At 39.7% G+C, this 23,110-nt stretch overlaps 1 protein-coding gene across 3 annotated transcripts in view; it reads right to left on the bottom strand.

Annotated features, from left to right (window-relative positions):
• The window catches only part of abr (ABR activator of RhoGEF and GTPase), a 243,304-nt gene that overhangs the window by 31,292 nt on the left and 188,902 nt on the right, over positions 1–23,110 (bottom strand). The gene's annotated exons all lie outside the window — the stretch shown is intronic.

Raw genomic sequence — 23,110 nt, 5'->3', positions numbered from 1 at the left:
TATGTTAAACACATTTAGTAATGAATAAAAAACAACAAAATAATTCATTCCAAAATAAACTAAAGAAAACAAGTTAAGGAACCTACTGAATTAAATAAATATGAGTGTATACCAAAAAAACTTATGGATTATGTGCAATTAGTATTATTTAAATATTAACAACACAACTAATTAAAAAACACAATAAATTGCTCATAAGTTTACCCAAATAAAAACAACAAAGTTTTCCAAGAAGAAGAATCCAACAGCCAAAAAGATTGTTCTAAAAATAAAAAACAAAGCAGAAATATCAGAGAACAAGAAATTAAAAATAGGGAAAGAGAAATGAGAGAGAAAAAGAGTATGTGGTCACCTGGTCAATCTGGTAGATATATGAATAAGACCAATTCACATAACAATCCAAATGTAAACACACCAATTAAACACATTTAAAACAGGTCCCATCACTCAAACCACTTCAGAAGGTGATCTGATCTGATGCATTTGAGCCACAATCTAGCAGTATAAACACATTCAAGGTGCATTTAAAAGCCAAAACTCAACTCAAACACCACTGCCACACAACCAGCAAATTTGCATATTCCTTCCCACACAGCAATTAGATTTCTGTCTGACTAACAGGAGACACATCTGTCTAATAAATGTACATGTATGTGGCTAAAATCTGATCTGGATACAATCTAGATATCAGTCACATGACATGACCTGGTGTAAACTGGGTCAGGATGGGAGAGTAAGAAAGACACAAAGAGTGAAAGAGAGAGAGAGAGAGAGAGAGAGAGAGATACTCTCTTCAAAGGAAGGTATGCACAGGGTTGAGGTGAGAGTATCGTGATTGTAGTGTACATCACTAGAAGACTGAAGTGTCAAGAGTCACTTCCTCTGCCTCAAAACACCCTCAACAACATCTTCACTCTTCAGGAGTGAAAAAACAGCACTCTCTTCATCATCAGCTCTTCTCTTCTGTCTTCTCTCAGTCTTTCTGCACTGAGATCTGAGGTCAAGCTCTCTTCCGATGTTCTAACAGAAAACCATATTTACTATGAATGGTCCTACACACCAGGATCACTAACACCACTCCAACTCGTGCTACAATGGAAGTAGATGAAGGTTTGCACTTTACTGTTAACTGCACTATGTAACTTTGGTGAAGTGAGGTACACAATGCTATCCAGAATTGTATAACAAAGATAAGCCCAATCATATTTGATTACAATTCTGTAACATTACTTTGCATCCTCAGACTACATGATTTTTTTTTTATCTTCCGTAATGGGTATGAGTCAGCTTGTCCAGAAATGCATGCGAGATGGCTCAAAATACAATTTTCACTTAATGACTTTAGAGGGAGCCCGAGAACAAGCTACGCTAATTCTCACATAATGCTGCTTTAACATTTACCATATTTTTTGCACTATAAGGTGCACTTAAAATGAGCTGATAGCGCCCTGCTGCTAACTAGCTGATAGCGCCCTGGCTTACCGGAACACTCAGGGTTTCTCAATGTAGCGCTGTCGGGTGGCATTTACTAGCGCTAAGCACTGCTAACTGCGTAGTATTTTATCGTGGTTAGTAGCTGTGGTTAGCAGCAGTGCTAACTGTGTAAATTAAATCTGTGCAGACGGTCATTGATAGTGCGCCCTATAATATGGTGCGCCTTATAGTCCATAAAATGTGGTACTTTACAAAACCTACTCAACTTTCAACATTAGATGCTGCAGAATACAAATAAATAAAAAGCTAAGAGGATTTCACTTCTGACATCAGCAGACAGACAGTATGACAGGTGTTTGTGTGTGTATGTGTGTGTGTGTGTATGATGATTTCTTGTCTAGCCTCTGAATCATCTTTAATGCCTGTAGAATAATCTTATTGCCTGGCTGTGATGATTGTGAGCAAGTCATTACACAAGTATTGTGTCGTCTTAAAGCTACCCACTCTACAGCACTATCAGAGTGACTTGCGCAGATGCTGATAAGATGCAGACGCAGTGATGATGTCTACTGTGTGACATACAACTGTATGTCATGAGATACAGCTGCAAAAAAGACAGCACTAAAAGGAATTTGGGGGAAATTTCCTTATTATATAAAAAGTTGAACCCTACTTGTAGAGTTATTCGAAATTTTAAAAGGTGCTACACTGTTTGTCAGTCCTTTATACATGAACAGCATCTGTAGCTAAAAGTCAATGACTTTCACTGCAGTGAACACTTGTTCTAAGGATCCAAAATCACATTTATAATATGCTCTTAAAATAAAGGGCTTTTGTTGGTTGTGAATGTTGATTCCTAGAAGAACCAACTTTTGGGGTCATAAACCATCATGTCTGTAATGAAAATTTTGCCTTTTCTGCTAAAGCATACATAATTCATAATTAATCTTGTTTGACAGAGATGTTGGTTTGTTTCCACATACAAGACCTCCCTCTGAATCCTGTATCAATTGCGCAATTCCATGCCCCACTTTTCTGTGTGTAGGAAAAGGGAAATAATTCAATAAGTTGAAGCAGCCACATTACAAAATAAACTAACAAGGTGACCTCACACTCAGCTCAGGGAGTGGATAGTTTCCACACCTCTGTCTGACTGATTTAAACCCCAGACCACCTATTTCAGGAGGACCAGAGATAGGTACTCAGTAGGCAGTTCTCAGTCTTAAAAGCAGCTTTCACACTTTATCAAACATACATGGAACAATGCCTCCTGACTCAAGGTGAAAAAAATAATAAATGAGTAATATTAATAAAAGAGTAAAAGCACATTTCTACTTAAAAATGCGTTACAACCATTGCTTACAATTCTTTTCAACCAGAATTCAACCTACCTGCCATCAAAAAGCAGTAAACGATTGCGTACAGCATACTCTCAACAGAAAACAATGTTCCCCCTGGATGGCAAGGAGGATTCCATCAGGACGAAGTGCCAATCGATATCTTGGCACACCGACACAAACTCGTTCACATACACACATCATACATTGATCTTCAATCATTCAATGATCTTCATGTTTCTAGACTGTGGAGTCCCAGACACCAACACTGAAAGGTTTAGACACTAACTACCAAGACCCTTTTAAAAATGAACAAATTGATGGGAAGCCAATATCTGTACAGTAATACAGTAATGTTATAATTTCTAAGCTGTTGGTCCAGCACTATCAGACTGTCTTACACAGACAGTGGGATTAGAATGGAGTTCATGTTATAACAGCAGGACTAAAGCTGGTAGTAGAGAAGGGCTCATAATCTGGGCTGCAGTTTAGAGTGACTCATCTGGAGCTGAAAAGTGGGATGAATGGAAGAAGCAGCTCTATCAAAAAAAGAAAGTAAGTCAAGGCTGAACACGTACCGGCTGTTCTCAACTGCATCAGCTACCGCTACTGCTCTCCCTCTTGGGGAGACGAGGGCATGTAAGAACACTCGGTAAGGATATTTTTAAACACAGAGATAAAGTGAAGAGTCCGTGTTCTTAGTCTGCGTCATCATTTTGAGGCAAGAATGTCTGGGAAAAAGTAGGGGGTCTGGGGGAAACAAAAATAAACTGAGACATTTTTTCACAGAAAGAAGAACAAGAGGATTGAGCTTAGAACAAGTGGTAAATTCACAAAAAGGAGGTAAAAAGAAATGCTACAGAGAGAACTGTTCTAAGTTTTTTTTTTTTTTTTTGCATGATCTAATAACTCGAAGTTAGAGTAGAAGTTAGATAGAAGTTAGAGCAGTTAGATGCTTTAATAGGTTCAATACCTGGTTTTGCTAAGAAGCCACTAATGGGCCTCTAAAGAAGAACCTTAACCCTGGTCCTCAGGCACCACAGTAGAGGATGTTTGTCCACTTTATCTTTGTGTGTGTTTGGACACCAGTTTGAATACGTTTACTGCTAAGATTGGGAAAGACAAGACAAATTATGATAGTGGTTATCTATGTCTTTATAAGGGAATCTGTAGAAGGGTTTAAACACCTGAATCCTGAAGTTAGACATTTTTATGCAACATTTGTATACCATATTTTACAGACTATAAGGCGCAATGGATTGTAAGTTGCACTATCAATGAAGGTCTATTTTCACACATGAGGTGCATTGAATAATAAGACACATTATGTAACACTCATAAGGAACAGTGCTGTCGCCATGTTTTCCTTCTAATTCAGCAGGTCTTGCCGCTGACTTTCTTTTAAAGTCATACGAGCACAGGATGTTAAATCTACACAGATTTATCTCCTAAAAAAGGTTTATTAGTGTGAGTAAAGCGCTTCTGCTTTTTATTTATAGCATGCTTAGATTTCCAGATTTCCACTAAGGCTGGGTGCAGCAACATTAGCATTATTATATTATTATATATATTTTTTAATTGATTGTTATTGGTATTATGATAACTACATGGAAATCCCCTTTTAAACACTGTTTCTGATTTGTCTTGGTTTTCAAAGCAATGATTACATGGATGTGGGGAACTACTTACCCTTTGCTGCAGGTCATTACAAAGACTGCTCAAAATAGGAGTTCTAAAGAGGCCCACTAATCAGATTACAATGTAATAATGTAAATATCTTAATTTCAATAATAAGAAAAGGATGAAAAAATACTCTCTTTAGCCACAAAATCCAATAGCCCTCCATAAGAAGACAAGCACATGACTAGATCTCGAGGACTACATAATTCATAAGGAACCCTTTTACATCCACCTATTTAAATATATGGTTTAAACAGTGCTTATTAAAAATCTGCTTCAAAAGCCCCTTTTTTCTTATCTACAACTAACCCAGGACACATGTGGTAAAACCCATCCTGAGAACTGATTTGGAGAAGATGCTTAGACATCATAAATACAGATACACATAAAAAAAAGCTCACGCTGTTCTTTGTCTTTCAAACTTCCCTCATAATAAATAAAGATGACGTGACTGCTTATTAAAACACGAGCCTACTCCTTCCTTTCTTCTTTAATGTCAGGAAGAACCAGAAAAAACAGAGAGAGGAGCTAAGAAAAGTGGGAGAAGGTCAACAGGGCAGTTTTCCATCATTCTGTTGTTCAGCTGATGCTTCAGCTGCAGATGCTAATGGGCAACCTCAGATCACCACGACCGACAAATTAAGAAGATACACAGACCTATACTACACACATATGGTTTAACACACACACCAACACACACACACACACACATACACACAGTCCCCACCCACAGTCTATGTTTCTGGTTATTTATGGACTTAATGAGTATGTCTGCATGAGGCGCGGTGACTGAAGACAGGCTATTATACAGACACACACACACACACACACACACACACACACCCTGGTATGTTGTGACCACACAGTAACAGTTCAGCCACGTTCCTTCATCACTTCACAGTAACCACAAACACAACCCTAAACCCTTTAACTGTAATCACAGAGCTCAGCTTCATGATGTAATCCTCAACACTCTCAGAGAGAGAGAGAGACAGAGAGAGAGAGAGAGAGAGAGAGACAGAGAAAGAGAGAGAAAAGAGAGAGAGAAAAGAGAGAGAGAGACAGAGAGAGAGAGGGAGAGACGGAGAGAGAGACAGAAAACAGAGAGAGAGAGAGGGAGAGACAGAGAGAGAGAGAGACAGACAGAGACAGAGAGAGACAGAGAGACAGAGAGAGAGAGGGAGAGAGACAGAAAACAGAGAGAGAGAGAGAGAGGGAGAGAGAGAGAGAGAGAGAGACAGACAGAGACAGAAAAGAGAGAGAGAGAGAGAGAGATTCATTCATTAGAACACTGTGCAAAAATAGTGCTGGTTTAACTTAATTCAGTTCAGTGTGTCAAAACTTTAAAATATTTGGTGTGTGTATTTTAAAATTCATCATAACGCATCAGCAGAAGTGTCGCAGTTAAAAATAAAAGCCTATGAAAATCAAACTGGTAGAAAGAATAACACGAGCTGAGGTCATGATGGGCCGACGTTCAAATTCACTACTTGCTGCTATGCCTTAGTTTATGCTGCCATTATGCTCTGCTTCTTATTGTTTACAAGCTGTTTTCATGGTACAGAAAGTCGTCCAGTGCTCTGATGATGCCCATGATACACTCAGTGTCATTTATCACATTAATGATAATCACACTGTCCGGTCTGTCCTGAGTCCACACTTATATTCAGCTTTATTTATGCTCCACTTCAGCTGACGGAGCTTATAATGGGCCTGTTTACAGTAGGATACGTACAGTACTGCTGCTCTGGTGCTCCACAGTGGCACAAAGCTGATGGTAAAGTGAGGTGAAGTGGAGCGAGGCGAGAGAGAGGCAGTGGGGGTGGGAGAAGAGGATAGGGGCCGTGGCCTTTCATCTGGAGGGCTGAAGGGTGTGTGTGTGTGTGTCTATCTCGGGGGGAAAGCGGCATTAACTAGCCCTTCTTTCAAGTTCACAAAGGAAAATCAATCTCAGATCAAATGCCTTATGACGAAGAACAAAAGAAGAGCACCCTCATTAGCATAGAATAGTGTATGTGAATGTGTGTGCACACACAACACCTGAGGGGCACCTAACGTGTCAGTGCACAACCTTGACTGATTGGAAGCACGGGTTCAGCCCCCAACTAGCTGCCATAGAGTTGCCATGGAAACTGTATTTACAGTAGAGCGTCCCTCTTCTGCCAAATCGATATGCTAAAAAGCCACGCTGCAAAAATACCTCAGGAGAGTGCGTGTGGAGAGCGGGAGAATTAGAGATAAAATACTATGATGTAAGATCCGTTTGACAAGCAGTAAGAATACCAGCACCTTAACAAGCACTCTCACAAACACACACACACACATACATACAAATTTCCAGCATGGTGAAAAGTGATGTATTATTCATGTGGCCTACTCATCTCTTTTGTCTTCTAAAGACTTTTCAGGAATAAGCCATTTCGCATTCCGGCGTTCCACCGCACTCCAGAAGTCATAAGCTAGAAGTGCTTATTATGCGCCAAATGCTTTTACGATGATGTTTTCTCCACTACTTTCCCTTATGACTCTAATGGACACCTCCAAAATGTGGAATTCTCTAACTCTTGATGCTAGTGGCATATTCTCATCGGAACAAACGTCAAATAATTGGGATTCTGTTGGTAAAAAGTGATCCAACATAAGATTGCAAAGATTCCAAGCATGTCTCTTTATTTGCATGAAATGAAAAAGAAGCAGCGGTCATTATCTACACTCTATGGACGAAAATATTAGGACACCTCCTTATTTATTGTTTATTTCTAAATCGAAGAGTAACTGTCTCTACTAGATTTTAAAGCACTGCTGTGAGAATTTAATAAAATACAGTGACAAAAGGGAGAACACAGTTCCACTGCTCTACAGTTCAATGCTACCCCTAAAGGCCACACCTGGCAGTAGACATAGTGTACTTTTCACACTATAAGTCGCACTTAAAATCGTTAGTGCGCCTTATGTATGAATTCTACCAGTCAGGTTGTAAGAAGCAGTAAAGCCACTCTTATAAAAGAGCCTCTTTGCCCGTCCAAAGGTGAGTGTTATTGGCCTGTAGCCTGCTGCCAACCCCGGCTAGCACTGCTAGAGCAGCATTAGCATTAGGGACTAACCGCACTAAGCGCTAGCCCTTTTGCTGTTCAGAGGGGAGTACATCGGACTGTAGTCTGCGTGTTTACCTTGTTAAAACAAGCTACGTGGGACAAAACACTATGTTAAATCACCCAGGCTTACTGAAACATTCTGGGTTCCTCAGTGTAGTGCTAATGCTAATGCTCCAGCTTTAGAGGAAATCTGTAAATCTAAGCTTACTATAAATAAATGAAAGCACTTTACTCAGCCAAATAAACAGTTTTCAGAAGAGAAATCTGTGTAAATTTACATCCACCACTTGTTTGACGAGTCTGACTCGTCTGATTTTTTTTTTAAGAATTACAGTTTTGTTTATTTAGCTTAGCTTAGCTTAGCTTAGTTTTAGTCTGGAAAACATGGCGACACCCCTGTTCCTACTACTAGTTACTAGTGTTACATAAAATGTGCCTTATAATCTGATGCGTCTTAGAATTTGGGGCACTTTATGTATGAAAATAGACCAGAAAATAGACGTTTGTTGATAGTGCCCCTTTTAATACGGTGCACCTTATAGTGACAAATATATGGTACATGGAGCTGATATGTTAATTTGTTCATATCTGCTGCAGAGTGTCTTATTCCTCTCTTAAGAAGACATGTTTTGTGTGCATTTGCACATCTGTCTCAGCAATGGTTACAAAGTACGGGTAAAGTAGATCTAGATCAATGTATTATTTAGAAGGCTGTTCGCACGAACATTTAAAACTTTATACATATCACATTTAAAGTGCAACAAAGACTCTGTTGAGAATGTTGACAACCAATGCTCAATAAAATAAAATAATGAATGTCAATAATGCGAGTCCTACACTCTATCGGTTATGTAAAATCAAATATGAGCCAGAGTCTACAGTGTTTACCCAGGGATTAGTGTATAGAATGAATACAGCTACAGTGAAATGCACTATTACAGTACAGCGCTACTGTACTGGTGTGCCAACGTACACTACTAAGGTTACCAAGGAGTACAGTGGGTTAACAGAGTATAACATACACAGTAACTGTATATGACAGTGATGTGTTGCATGCAGTGCTGTTGTTTGGCAACTATGTGTTTTCCATTTCCACATAGGTTTAAAGAAGGGGTATCAGGGGGGCAACAGAGGAAAGATTTACTCATACATCCTCACACACATACATGCTTTCCATCATGCACTCACATACATACATACCTTTTCAATCATGCACAAGTGACCTGGAAACCCCTCAATCCCCCCTCTGGTACAGTGGCTGAACATAAACACTTCAGAGACAGCCACGGTTCTGACTGTGATAAGGGTTGTGTGCAATTACACACACACACACAGACATAAACGCACACACACTTTACAATGACACAAACATTGTTCTTGATCTGGGAGGACAAGCCAAAACTCTCTTACTCTCTCTCTGTCTTTCATACAAACACAAAAGCTCCTTCTTTCTTTGCCTCATAACACACACACTTACACACACTCTCCTCTTGAATGAAGAGGAAATCCAATAGCTCAGGTCCAGATGTGGGCCCACTTTTCTCTCTCTCTCTCAGCTCTCCACATACCATGAAGACGTGTGTAGGTAAACATCCGTATGGCTGTAGGAAGTGTAAAGAGAGAGCCATATGTGTCTGCATAGTCACAGATGAGTGTGTACTCATATGCAGTTACTGGCATTCCTTAAAAGCCCCCCCACACACTCACCCCACACTGCATAATCACAGTGTACACCAACAGGCTGTCTTCAGTCGCAAATACACGCACTGTAATCAGATGTTCCAAGCGGAGTCTATTAGTTACAGCATGATTTACAGTGCTAGTACAAAAACAACACTTCAGGAGTATCAGGAGTGCATTTAAAGCAACATTATGTTGCATTTTACCTTCAAATTACAGACTCAATATCAGGTTGATACTCCACTGACCTGTAATAGGGAGAGTATCCTCTCTATATACCACTCCAGGCATTATGCAGTAACTGTGAAATCCTGAGAGATAGATTTGTGTAAAATCCTGTAATGTCACTCTACTGCATCAGTCTGCATGCTTAGTTTACTGTCAGTGATTGGTCTGTATGTCTCAGCTTGTCCAGAAAGGCATGTGTAAAACGTGTTCTTTAGGGTCTTTAGGTGTCTCAAAGTCTACAGTGAGTGGCAGAGTTGCATCTATCTAGAATTGTCTGTGTGAACAGACAAGCAACAATCGCAAAAATCGCATCCAGATTTAATGCAATAGCCCCAAAAACGAATACTGCGCATGTCAGTAGAGTGCTCTTTAGCATTTTATTGAAACATGGCTAAAGTTGACGAGACGTGATGCTAGTCCCTTTAATAACATTTGGCATGTCAGTGTAAACAGAAGGGTACAATCATCAAAACCCCCTCCAATAATCAAAACTGCCTCTATAAAACCTAAATCACAAATAAGCAAATCTATGTGAACTGTATAATACAGATCTTACATCATAAGCTTATTAATCACTAAGAAGATAGAGCTCAAATAAAGTGTTGCATCGTTTTTGAGTACTGAGATGAATTTTTGAGCAAGTGTGACCTGGTGAGTGTGTGCAAGCATCCTGTGACCTACTTCTGGGAGAATGAAGACAGGCCACGGAGCTGAGAAGATCCAGAAGATTTAATAATTCAAAGAGAGAGAGAAAGAGAGATACGGAATGCATGGAAAGATAGAGAGATGAGACAAAGATGAGATAAAGCTTGCACAGCTACAGAGCTACTTTAGCTTAACCGCAACTGACAGCTATTGCAGCAGTCATGTCAGACTACATATATGGGTCAGTGTTTACAGGCATGACTGGTAAATTTACTCGTTGAACAGAAACATATGAGATGTCTGTGCAATGAACTTATGATATTGTAAGAGGTTAAATCTCCTTAACCCTGCTCCTGGAAAGCTATCATTCTATAGACGTTGGATCCAATCCTGACTCGCCATATTCATTTTAATACATTAGGTACACCGGATTGTAAAATGCATTTTCAAAGTCAAACGAGCGCTAGATTATAATCTTCACAGATTTCTCTCCTGAAAACTGTTTATTTGGGTGAGTAAAGCCATTTATTTACAGTGATCTTAGATTTCCAGTATTTTAGCACGGTTAGCAGCAGTGCTGCAGTGCTAGCCACGGTTAGCTGCAGCTGTTAACTGCAGCACTAGCCGCAGTTAGCAGTGCTTAGCACTAGTAAATGCCACCAAAAGCACTACACTGAGGAACCCTTAGTGTTCCGGTAAGGCAAGGTGCTATCAGCTAGTGGTTTGTCCCACGTAGCTTGTTTTAATATGGTAAACACGCAGGGCTATAGTCTGATATACTCACATCTGAACAGTGAAAAAGCTACTGCTCCAGCCTCGGTGCTGGAGAAACTTTACTAAAAACTCCTTTATAAAGCTGTACTTCAGCAGAGTGGCTTTACTGCTCCTTACAATCTGACTGATTATAAGGCGCACTTTCGATTTTTGGGAAAAATTAAAGGATTTTAGTTGTGCCTAATAGTGTTAGTTGTACGCTATAACAGAGATGTATAACTACTGAAGACACAAACGTTAATTAATGTGATCTGCAATATGATACTACAATATATCAATATATTACCATGGTCTCTCCAAAATGGTAACTTTAAAGGAGAGAAAAAAACTTTGTAACTTTCAGAGGAAGTCAATGTAAATTAATTTATTTAAATAGAATAATTTTAAAGTATTTATATTGGTCCATTCATTATGGAATGTTGACAAAATCTAAAGTGCCAAAATAAAAAAAAAGGTCAAAAATTGAAATACATCAAAAGTGTAGATAAGGTTTTAGCCTGAAAGCAACAATGCTATATCGAAATATGACCCATGTTTTTTTCTATGTATCATACAGTACAGCCAGGCTAGGCAGCCATGTTTATCACTGACCTCACCACTGCATGATGAAAACAGCAGGGCGAGTTCTACATTCAATACTAAAGGGGAGGGGGAGGAGAGAGTGTGAGATCTAGTCATCCGTGACCACACAGGGTCCAAACAACTCTATTTCACGGGTTGCGTGTAGTTACAAACACGATCAATAACAGCAGGGCCGCCTGCCACCGCTGCCACGCCGGGCTCTAATGAGCTCTTGTCAAGGCCAAACACAATGCTAACATCGTTAGCACGGTGCTGACGACAGGGGACACAGCCAGGGGCTAATACACACACAAACACACAATACACGCTCTTATCCACCACTGCTAATGCTGCTGATGTCTTTCTCCATCATCCTTTCTCCTTTCTTGCATATCATTGCTGTCACTCTGTCTTCTTCCTCTCCGTTTCTCCACTCCATCTCTCTCTGTCTATCCATCTCTCTCTATCTCCGCCCCTCAAACTGTTGTCACTGATGACAAATTAGCATCAAATCAACAGCATCTCACCCTCAGCATGTAAATCAATCTGCAGCAGAAGCAGCTAATGGAGAGATCAGCACTGAACTCCTAATGACTTCCACTCTCTTGTTTCCACTCCATTACTCTGAACTGGCTTCCTATTATAAACAGAGTTACAGCTGGAGGCGTACAGCCAAACGACAGGGCTGAGTTTGGATGGTCGAGTGGACCCGGTCCCAGCCCTAGTGGCCAAATGGTATAAATGCTAGTTACCAAAAAATATAAAAAATAAATTGAGCATGAGCCTGATTCAAACCAGACATGTATTTTTAGTAAGTAGAGCGTTTATTAAGAACAGATCTCCAAAAGATTAAAACATGATCATTGTCATGTACTATGCTGTCCACTGTGGGTGGTAATACCTCACCTTCCAGATAACTTCTCACAACTTATACAGGTGTGGGCGTTTCCAAGCCATCCCATAAAGTAACACTTTATGAATTACTTGATGAACTTTGATACTTTATGTCCATGCAGGCTAAGCAGGACCTCAGTAGGAGATAAAATATGTATTTAAGTGTGGAATGAAGCAGTAAGCTTTTCTACAGATTTGTTCACATCTAAAATGAAAAAACAATGGAAGCTTCTGCTCTGACTTCTCCTCAAAGCTTTCTGGTTTTATATACACAGACATACACAGAAACAAACTTTACCCATAAAACACACACAGACACACACACACATCAGATCAGACCAGCCACTACCTAAGACAGAGCATTCTAGTCCGATCCTCCCGAGAGAAGGAAGGAATTGCAAAAGTCTAAGACTGTGGCAGAAACAATGGAAACAAACATCTGGTAGCGATCGCTAGCAGACGCGGCCCAGCCGAACCAGGCATTATGCTGGACTGCACACACCCAGAGCTACGGACAGACTCGTGGGGAAAGCCGGAGGAAGGAACATCTTTCTGCATCTTTCTGCAAGTTGAAATCTAACTCTGCGTGCGTGTCTGCAAGAGTGTGCTCTACCTTGCTCTACCTCTGTTATAAAACACTTTACATAATTCATCATCCCTCTCCCACCCAGCCAAACAGCACATCCACAGCACTGCACTCCTACTCTTTCTTTTTAAAGGTGACACACACACACACACACACACACACACAGGAGACACTGCACCATCACCACACACACACACACACACACACAAAGCAGGGCAGGGTGTACTGTAAATGTTGTGCTGTGCTTAAGAACAGCGTGCCCGACTGGTTATGTAAGAGAGAACCAGGAACAGACACAGAACATTAGTTTGAGAGAGAGAAAGAGAGAGAGAGAGAAAGAGGGAAAGAGAGAGGGAAAGAGAGAGGGAATAAGAACTATATATATATATATATATATATATATATATATATAAACAGTGCGAGAGAGAGAAAATAAGAGAGAGAAGGAGAGGGAGGAAATATGAATGTAGAGAGAGGGAATAAGTGAGAGAGAGAGAGAGACAGAGAGACAGAGAGAAAGAGAGATGGAATAAGAGCGAGAGAGAGAAAGATATAGTACAGGAGTGTGTAAGTGAGAATAACATTGGGAAAGAATGAGAAATAAATCTTGAAAAACATGTCGCAAAAGTATACACAGTTATGTACTACAGTTATGTAAAGGTGTCTGCTCTTTGTTTTTAGCAAAATCATCTTTACAGTCTTTTAATGGTTTTAATGGTTGCAGTTCAGAGATCCCGGACATGACAAGAAGAGGCCCACATATATGGAGGTTGAAAATCTCTGTGCTGCTCCGATAATTAATGTCCACCATACATTGCATGGGAGTGCAAACATACCAGACAGTTCAGAGAGAAAGAAAAAAGTGCAGAACTTAAGATTCCCCATTCCTGCATGTCTAACTAGACCTTTGATGCACAGTGTGTCATGATTGGACCATCTGTACAGTCAGTCATTCCCAGTCACCAGCCCTCCGATGCCAACTGATAAGAAGATAACCACTGCTTTATAGATGCTAAACACCCAGTGTACACTAGTGAACATTAATGTTCAGTTTATTGTTGTGTAAATGCACCTTTGTCAAACAAAAAGAAAAAACAAATGAAACGCCACATTGTGTTACTGGACGTACCAGATGTGTTTATGGTTTGACACATTGTAGTTTTATTGGAAAATCCCTTTTTCATCACTTTGCCATCAGTGAAAGAAGAGGGGCTGCAGTGAGGGTCAGTGACATGAACTTTGATGGATGGAAAGAAAAGGCCACAGCAGCAGCCAGGTCACCACCTCTCAGCTGAGTGCTACCAGAGAAACTGTGATGTGAAAACAGAAATCTGTGTGAAATATGTGCCCACTGTGTATGTGGTTGTGTGTGTGTGTGTGTGTGTGTGTTTTTCACCTGAAAAGAATTAGGTTACCTTGGCTGCGACTGCAGAAACTACAGAAAACAAAGAATTAGGACAAAGAAATTTCAGAGCACTGCTCTGAGGAAAAACTTGCATGAAAAAGTTATTGTCAAAAAATATGTGTGCATATACACACATACATACAAACTCATATAGGGTGTGTCCCAATTGCGTAGTAATTACTCATACTACTTAATGTTTGAGTATGTAGTATGTAGTATAGATAAATTCTACTATCCAACAATGCATTCTGAAACAGAAAGGGAGGAGCAACTCCTATGTAACATAGATAACGAAGATGAAAAATCCCGGACCTAACATCTGGGGTTAGACATAGGACCCATTCCGTTCCTCTATACTCTACTCTCATACTCAATCACTATTAACCACATGACACTGGTAATCTCCTCCACCTAACAGCTAGGCTGCTGTGGCTTTTATGATCCAATCAGTAACATTTGACATGAACCGAAAATACCTAACCTTCCCATCACAAATCCACTGTGCCACAAGCTCTTCACTGGGGTCATCAGGTAGACACATCCCTGAGCAGTGATTTCTGGCATCCCAGACTTTCTCCCCTCCAAGCCCGCTACACAGGACATTACAAGATTTCGATTTTACGCACCAAACAGCTTATATATCGTTGCTGTCCAATGAAAAACAAGCATCTCCATTTTTATGGATTTTTAATTTACTACATAATTTGAACAGACAAACTGTCCCTTACACTGTGTCAAAATTTCTTGATGAACAGACCAATAGAAATATTTTTAAATTACCTGAAATAAAATCTTTATACATTATAATCCATTGAAAGTTAAGAGTTTTTTTCTCTCTCCTGTACAGTTGCTGTTTTGGAGGTACTTTTTTCATTGGTAATTAATATTTAACTAATATACTAATCTGCAAACCTGCACTTTTAACATTAGTTTATACAGTGGTTGGACAATGAAACTGAAACACCTGGTTTTATACTACAATAATTTATTGTCCCGACGGACTTTCAGACAGCTTTCTCTTGCGTCCACAGTTAATCCTGTTGGATGTGGTTCGTCCTTCTTGGTGGTATGGTGAGATTACCCTGGATACCGTGGCTCTTGATACATCACAAAGACTTGCTGTCTTTGTCACAGATGTGCCAGCAAGACGTGCACCAACAATTTGTCCTCTTTTGAACTCTTTTGAAGGTATGTCACCCATAATGTTGTGTGCGTTGAAATATTTTGAGCAAAACTGTGCTCTTACCCTGATAATTGAACCTTTACACTCGACTCTTACTGGTGCAATGTGCAATTAATGAAGATTTGCCACCAGGCTGCTCCAATTTAGCCAAGAAACCTCCCACACTAAAATGACAGGTGTTTCAGTTTCATTGTCACACATGTAGTATAAAACAACCAGACAGCCAGACTTGGTCTAAAAAATCTCAATAGTATTAAATGAAGCAGTACACTATGCACAATGACAGTTTAGCATCTACAACATTAATCAGGGTTTGTTAGCAGTGAGTGGACAGGTAGTAAGAGGAGTGGAAACACACACACACACACACACACACTTACCTGCCATTTCTACAGGGTGGAAGACTGTCTGAAGACACTTAACAACCAAAAGCAAGGATGTGCTTCTGTGTTAGATGGTGTTTACACCCCTTTATAGTACACAACTTACATAACATAACACTTTAGTTTTTGACCGCGTGTAAACCCATCGCTGCATTCTGGCAGTGAATGGTCTCAAAAATGTTGACGTGAGCCGTGTTCTCATCCATTATTCACACACAGACCTTTATACCAGCCTGCTCCTCTGCCCTTTCAGTCTGTCCCACACGCGCACACACACTCACACACATATGGAAACACAGGAGAGAGCAGCACAAAGACCAGCACAAGTCTAGTTCTGTGACCCAGAAATATATTCTACAGCGACGACTTCTTCACTGAACCACACAGCACCTACAATACAGCTCCACCTCTATGAAGAGACTCTTCACTCTTCACTCGTTCTTATTAGCTCCAGCCTTTCAAAAACTTCCAAAAGTGCTTCCTCTCATATTCAATATTAAAAGCAGGGCCACACAGTAAATCACGGTTTTATCGATGTTAAGATGTCACACACATTTCTGTGTTAGACACATTGTTAAACGCTGTATGAAAGTTGTAAAAGCAACACTGAATTATAGCTCGAAATAAAGTCTAAGTGGTTTTTTTCAATTCCAAAACACACATGCACAGCTCCAAAACTACTCCATTCTTAATTAATAATATCTAAAAAAAAATTAAACAAAAAAGATAACACAGTCCAGCCCAGAGGTTTCAAGTAATGAAGTTTGTTCATTTACTTAAGTTGAAATTTACTGGACGACTTTTTGAAGTTGATATTTAAGCTTTTACAGAAGTATTTTTAAACCGTAGTATCTATACTTCAACATGAGTAATAATTGTCATACTTTTGACTCCTTTGGTCCAGCTCTGAAAGTGCCAGATTAGTAACATATGTGGCTTGTTTTCTCCTTATCTGAAGACATCTGGTTTCTTCTCATTTTTTTTGTTCACTGTGGCTCAGATCTGTTTTTTTTTCATGGCTGTGTAAACATACCAAACCCGATTTTTTCAAATCAGATTTGAGACACTTTCATATGTGGCCCTAAATCAGATTCGTGTGCAATCCATCGACATGCAACACGAACGTGAACGGAATTCATGCGTCTTTTTGTTTTTACACATGCGCTACGTGCTTCTCTCTCGCACCCAGAAATCTCAGTGTTAGCTATAGCTTAAAAAACAGCAAAAGCAAACCACCTGGCCTTTTTTCACCTCCTCAACCTGAGCATTTACTTCAATCCAGCTGTTTGCTCATCACTCCAGCAAACGATGATCCACAAATGAGCTGCTAACTCATTCATTTCCCTTTATGAAGCTACGAGTCGTCTCCCAAATATGAAATAATAAGGGGGGAAAAACATGAACAGTGTGTTCTGCAGAGTTTACAATGTTCACAATTTTCAAAAATGTAGAGGAAAGCTAAAGAAAGGTAAACAATGTTACAGAATAAAAGTGCATAGTCTTAATTTAATCAAATGAAATGGATAAATTTATCCATTTTAATAGCAGTTGCTTAAAGAACAGTACAATAAATGCATGGTCCTTCAAAGAATGGGTGAATTTAAAACAATTTCCCCCCATAGAATCATAGGTACAGGTCAGGAACCCTTTCTATTTTTAAGAGTGCAGCACTTCGCTCTACTTGAGAACAGGGGAGGATATTGGAGCATGCAAGACTTCAAGTGTTTATTTCGGTCTTGACCCATTTGGACTGCTGCTTCTAGAAACAGGGGGGAAAATAACACAACCCTCGAAGCAATTTTTGACATACACATATATACACACACACACATACAGAGTGTTATTAGTGTGCTAGTAAATTATATAGCGCTGCAGTGCTCTATTACTGGCGCTATACACCGTTTAGATTACAGGTTTAAGTGTATTGCCGTTTTGGTCGTGTTCTATATAAAACAAAAAAGAACTTCCATGAACTTAAAGCACAGGTAGTAAAACATAACTAAGCCATGTTTATATGAAGTATATTTATAAGTATATTTTTGGCTGGAGCACATATATTTCACCCACCTCTAACACACAGCACCAAAAAGAGGTTCCATTATTGTTTTCCACTGTAAATCAGACACTGTAAAAACAATTTTCAGGACTGAGTGTTAAAACATGGTTCCACAATGTTCCACTGAAGAACTTTTGTTTACAGAAAACTTTCCTTTCTAGATGTTAGTAACCAAATCCAAGAGTCACCACAAAGCTCCACCTCAGGATCAGCCTCAGAAGTAGAAGAGCTGAGGGAGGGACTCCACCATGGGAACCTCAGCAGTTCATGGCTGGGAAAATCTCTCCATTCCTTCCCATAACTACAGCAGCCAAATAAGGGCAAACCAATGCCCTGCAGACTGAAGCCACACACACATACACATACACACACACATACACACACAATCATGTATGTGAGAAAGATTTCAAGGTGACGTACGACAAAAAGACGTCGGCCCGTGATTTCGAGGTGACTAAGATTATAATTCAAATGTTCTTTCATGAGCTTTATTTTCATATCTCTGACGTGCACCTCCAGTGAAGCTCCAGATAACTGCATCCAGCCTCGCGGCCTTCCGCCACACAGGAGCAACAAAGCTGAAGGTCAGAAGCATAAATCTTACTGTGTTGGAGCTCTGGACTTATGTTAATTGCTGGAGCTCTAACAGTTAGTGAAAACTCCGGCGGGGCTCTAAGTGGAGATGGTCCAGGTCCGAGTGGAGTAGAAGAGAATGGCATTTAAAAGGTGAGAGGAAAATGTTTTGCTGACATTTCAGTCAAATTCTGTTTTCGGAAGTGGCTGGTCTGTCAGACTGTGTGTGTGTGTATAAGAGAGAGAGAACGAGAGAGAGAAAAGAGATGGAGTTTTCTATGCCTTCTAGGCCATGAGTGAGTGATATAACCTTTCAGTATCACCCCGTCTGCTTCATTCGCTCTCCAAACGCCACTGAAACAAATATTCATGTCATGAAAGGTCTTGAATTGCTATTTATTTTTTTTAACGTCCCTTAACAATTTAGCATAGCTACACATTCTTCTTTGTTATGGGTGTTGACTGTCTAACATTCTGAGCTGACACTCTTGTCACTGAATTCAATCAATTCCTCACAGCAACGGTAAAAAAATCTTTCTTCAAAACCTTGATTTCAGAAAAAACATAAGCACCTAAGCAGTTGTCCCAATGTTTTTGTATATACAATGTACATCTCAACACTGTAGAGTAAAATACAGTGTAAATCTGTGCATCCATGCATCTCTATTCATTTTGGCCACAGGCCACTTTGCCATTGGACACAAATTTTCAATATGTCAAATATTTTAATATGATGTTGTAATTAGGTCTGTATTACCAAATGTACCACAGTATAGAATAAATTGGGTTGAAGCTTTTTTTATTTTCCACACTCCAAAAGCAGGATAACTGAATCAAATAAGGAAAAGTGAAGCTCCAGGATTGACAATATCAACATCAAGAGTCAAAGTTTAAATAGCTAAAATTACTGATCACTTGAACAGAATCTATTAGTTTACTCAAAAAAAATCACTGAAGGCTAAAAATCTAGGGGAAACCAAAATACAGGACTCCAAAAAATAAGTAAGCAATAATACACGAGAGGGAGCGCTATAACGTTTAATATTGTCACTGCTGTGCTGCAGACTTAGGCACGAGGCCACAGGCCGCACAACGAAAATATTAGACGTTATACAACGAACCTCGAGTGTATTATTGTTATTGTACCACAAATCCATTATTGCTGAGATAAAAAATACATATATATTTTAAGTTATAGAGGATAAGAAAATACGATCTGTTTGGTTATAAACACTCCGCAAGTTAAAATTGTTCCGTAGCTGCGCTGTTTGGCTGGTAAGCGCTGCATCGTTACTAGGTTACTTGTATGTGGCAGATTAATACATGGAGAGCTTTGGTTACAGTACATTACCGGCTGATAACAGCACTCATAGAACACCTCTCAGCCAATCACACTGCAGGATCAGAACTAACTATAGTATAACAAATAATACATTGTTGCACATGCATTATGTTACATCTGTCTTCATACAATACTATGACAATATTGTGTACTGTAACAGTAATAAAAGATTATTTAATTATTTATCATGATACAAAATTTTTACATACCCACCTGCCTAGTTCTAAGAGAATCATTGCTCCGGTCGAATACACCCATTCAGATTTTTAACTTTACAAGACAGAAATGTGTCCAATTACTTCAATAGGCTGCTGACAGAGGGGAAAAAAACTCATTTTTCAGGACAAAGTATTCAAGATAGAATTTACACAACACCAGTAAAGAACAAATTACACCATCTTATCTTACCATCTTAGTCAGCACATCCAACAGAGGCACAAACTGAACAGCCCTGCATCTAATCTCTGAGACAAGGGCCAGTGAACACACATCTCTCCCATTACCGTCTTCCAAGAATACAGCGAATAAATCTGGCATTATGCGGCTTGACTGCATGACTGACTCTGCCCCACTGCAATGGAAAGAATTGCGCAAATCTGACCACATTTGGACTAAAGTCCCTATCGGAAATATACAACAGCACCAGCTGAATAAGCAGAATGGCACTCAGATCACCTACAGCAAAAACTGCTATCATAAACCAGTGCGGTTTATACAGAGATCTGTACAGAAAGACCCTGTACAGACAATTAGAAGACAAATTGAAGGTAGTAGGAGTCAGATATCACTGGATTTAATGTCTGATAAGGACATTGATATGAAAGAGAGAATGACAGAGAAGAGTGGGACTACAAAAATAGAAGTGAAAGGACAGTGTGTTCCATCCTTGAGGAACAAAAGCTGAAACAAAGGGAGGATTGCATTTGGGGGTGGGCGACGGCCCCCTTATTCATGTGAAATCTGATTATCTGGCTGGAGCACAGCAGTGAGAACCTGAGGGCCTGTGTTTGTGTGTGTGTGTCAGTGTGTGTATGCTTGTAGCTCCAAGGGAGATGGATAAGTGGGACCAGTGAAAGTGCCAGTGCCTCACAATGGGCGTGCCAGGCTTTCCATCTTGTTTCTCTCTCCTTTGGTTAACATTTTGGATAACATGTTTCACCTTTCTGTGTGAATCTCCTTCAGGGTTGCCACAGTAACTAATTTAATGGTAAATCATGATATAGAATTGCATGGTTTTCATATTGTAGATGTTTTAAAATCACCAGTGTCGGGGGGGAATAAAGGCTAGCGAATGCGCACATGGACATTTAAAACTGAGGATAAAATCCAGTTAGAAGAAATACTGATTTTACCAACATCCATCCCATTCTAAAAAGTACAATCAATAGTGAGCGATAATGAAAATATGTTTATAGTCACTGTCTCACTGTCACACAGTCTACAACTTGAAAAAAAAATAGTTAGCATTATGGCTAACGCACTCAAAACCTGTCAAAACGAGGCTGTTAGCAACATGGCTAACCCGTTACAACACTGCCGAGGCTGGCTGATGTACCTGTTAGCAGTGCAGCTTTAAGTCGACCACCCTTGGCTGTTAACACTGTGGCTAATCCACTGTTCTAGACTTTAACCCAACTGAGCCTGGCTGTTAGCATTGTGGCTAAGCCATTCCAACACTGCAGAGGCTTGTGGTTGTGGCTGTTAGCATCACAGCTTTAACCCATTTGATCCCAGCTTTTACTGTTGTGACTACCCTGCTTCAGCACTGCCGAGGCAGGCTGTTAGAGCATCTCAGCTTTAAATGAACCCAGCGGTCAGCTATGAAGCTAACTTGTTCCAAAACAAGCTCCACGTGCAGATTTAACCTGATGTAGATTTGGATTAACCTACCTGATACATATATCATAGCAAGACACTAAGTCTATTGAACCTCAGCCTGCCAACAACTATCATTGAGAAATACAGCTCAGAAAAAACAGCTAAAATCCACTTATTTTTTATCTTAAATCACATGGCAACCATCCAGTGCATGTCAGTAAATATCTGTGACCAATCACATTTGTAATTCTCTTCTTATTATTATTGTTCTATTAATGTTTTAGTGTAATTGTGAAATAATGTTACATCCTAATGGTAAAATGCTTCTGAAATGCTCATCATGCGGTGAAAATCTCGTAATGTTGAAACACTACTTTCATCTCAGTCTATCCTCAGCTGGACCACCATAACCTTGGTTATTAACAAAGGTTGTTTTCACACACAGAATTACACACAAACACAGACCTCAGCACACACCTCAACACACATGTAATGATTCCAGTGGCACAGTGACCAGCGTAATCCATCTCCACTACAACATCAGGGTGAGGAGACCAAGCATGAAATGACCCTGGCTAAAGAGATAGCAGCCTCCTCCTGAGTGATTTCACACACTGCTATTATCCCGCTCTGGATGAAGAGTGCTGGAGTTTTATGATGAGCGAGAGGAGTGCGCTTTGGCTTCAGCTCGTCACTCCTGCATCAACCATCTCTGGTATTCAGCGGAGTCTGCTGCCCAAATGTGCTGAAGGGCTTCAGAACTGATTGCAGAAAGAGTGAGAGTGAATGTGTGTGTGCACAAACAAACACACACCGTATTCATCAGTGCTCTAGCCAGGCTCATATGTACAGGTAGACCAAAAATATTTGGACACAATCAGTGACACAATTTTTATGAGCTGGGCTTTTTATGCCACTACACTGGATTTTAAATTAAACAAATGAGATGCAATTACCATTTTTCTACAAAGCCACCTGATACAGGGGCTCAAAAGTGCAACTTAGCTGTACCTCATTTGTTTAATTTCAAATCCAGTGTGGTGACATTGAGCCCAAGTAGATTGCGTCACTGTCCAAATATTTCTGGGCCTAACTTCGAATATATATAGATCTGGAAAATAATAAGAGACCACTTAAAAATGATGAGTTTCTTCGATTTTACCAAATTGAAAACCTCTGGAATATAATCAAGAGGAAGATGACACACGCCATCAAACCAAACTGAACCCAAAAGCAGTGTGCAAGACTGGTGGAGGAGAACATGCAAGGATATATGAAAACTGTGATAAAAAACATGGTTATTCCACCAAATATTGATTTCTGAGCTCTCAATACATATACCTATAAATAGTAAAATAAGAGAAAATGATTCAGAAACTGATGTAGCCACTTGATTTTTTCCACAACTATATTTAAAAAAATAAATAAATAAAAAA

The sequence above is a fragment of the Astyanax mexicanus genome, chromosome 1 (genome assembly GCF_023375975.1).
Source record: "Astyanax mexicanus isolate ESR-SI-001 chromosome 1, AstMex3_surface, whole genome shotgun sequence".
In the NCBI taxonomy this organism is placed as follows: domain Eukaryota; kingdom Metazoa; phylum Chordata; class Actinopteri; order Characiformes; family Acestrorhamphidae; genus Astyanax; species Astyanax mexicanus.
This window is presented reverse-complemented; position numbering and strand designations above follow the sequence as displayed.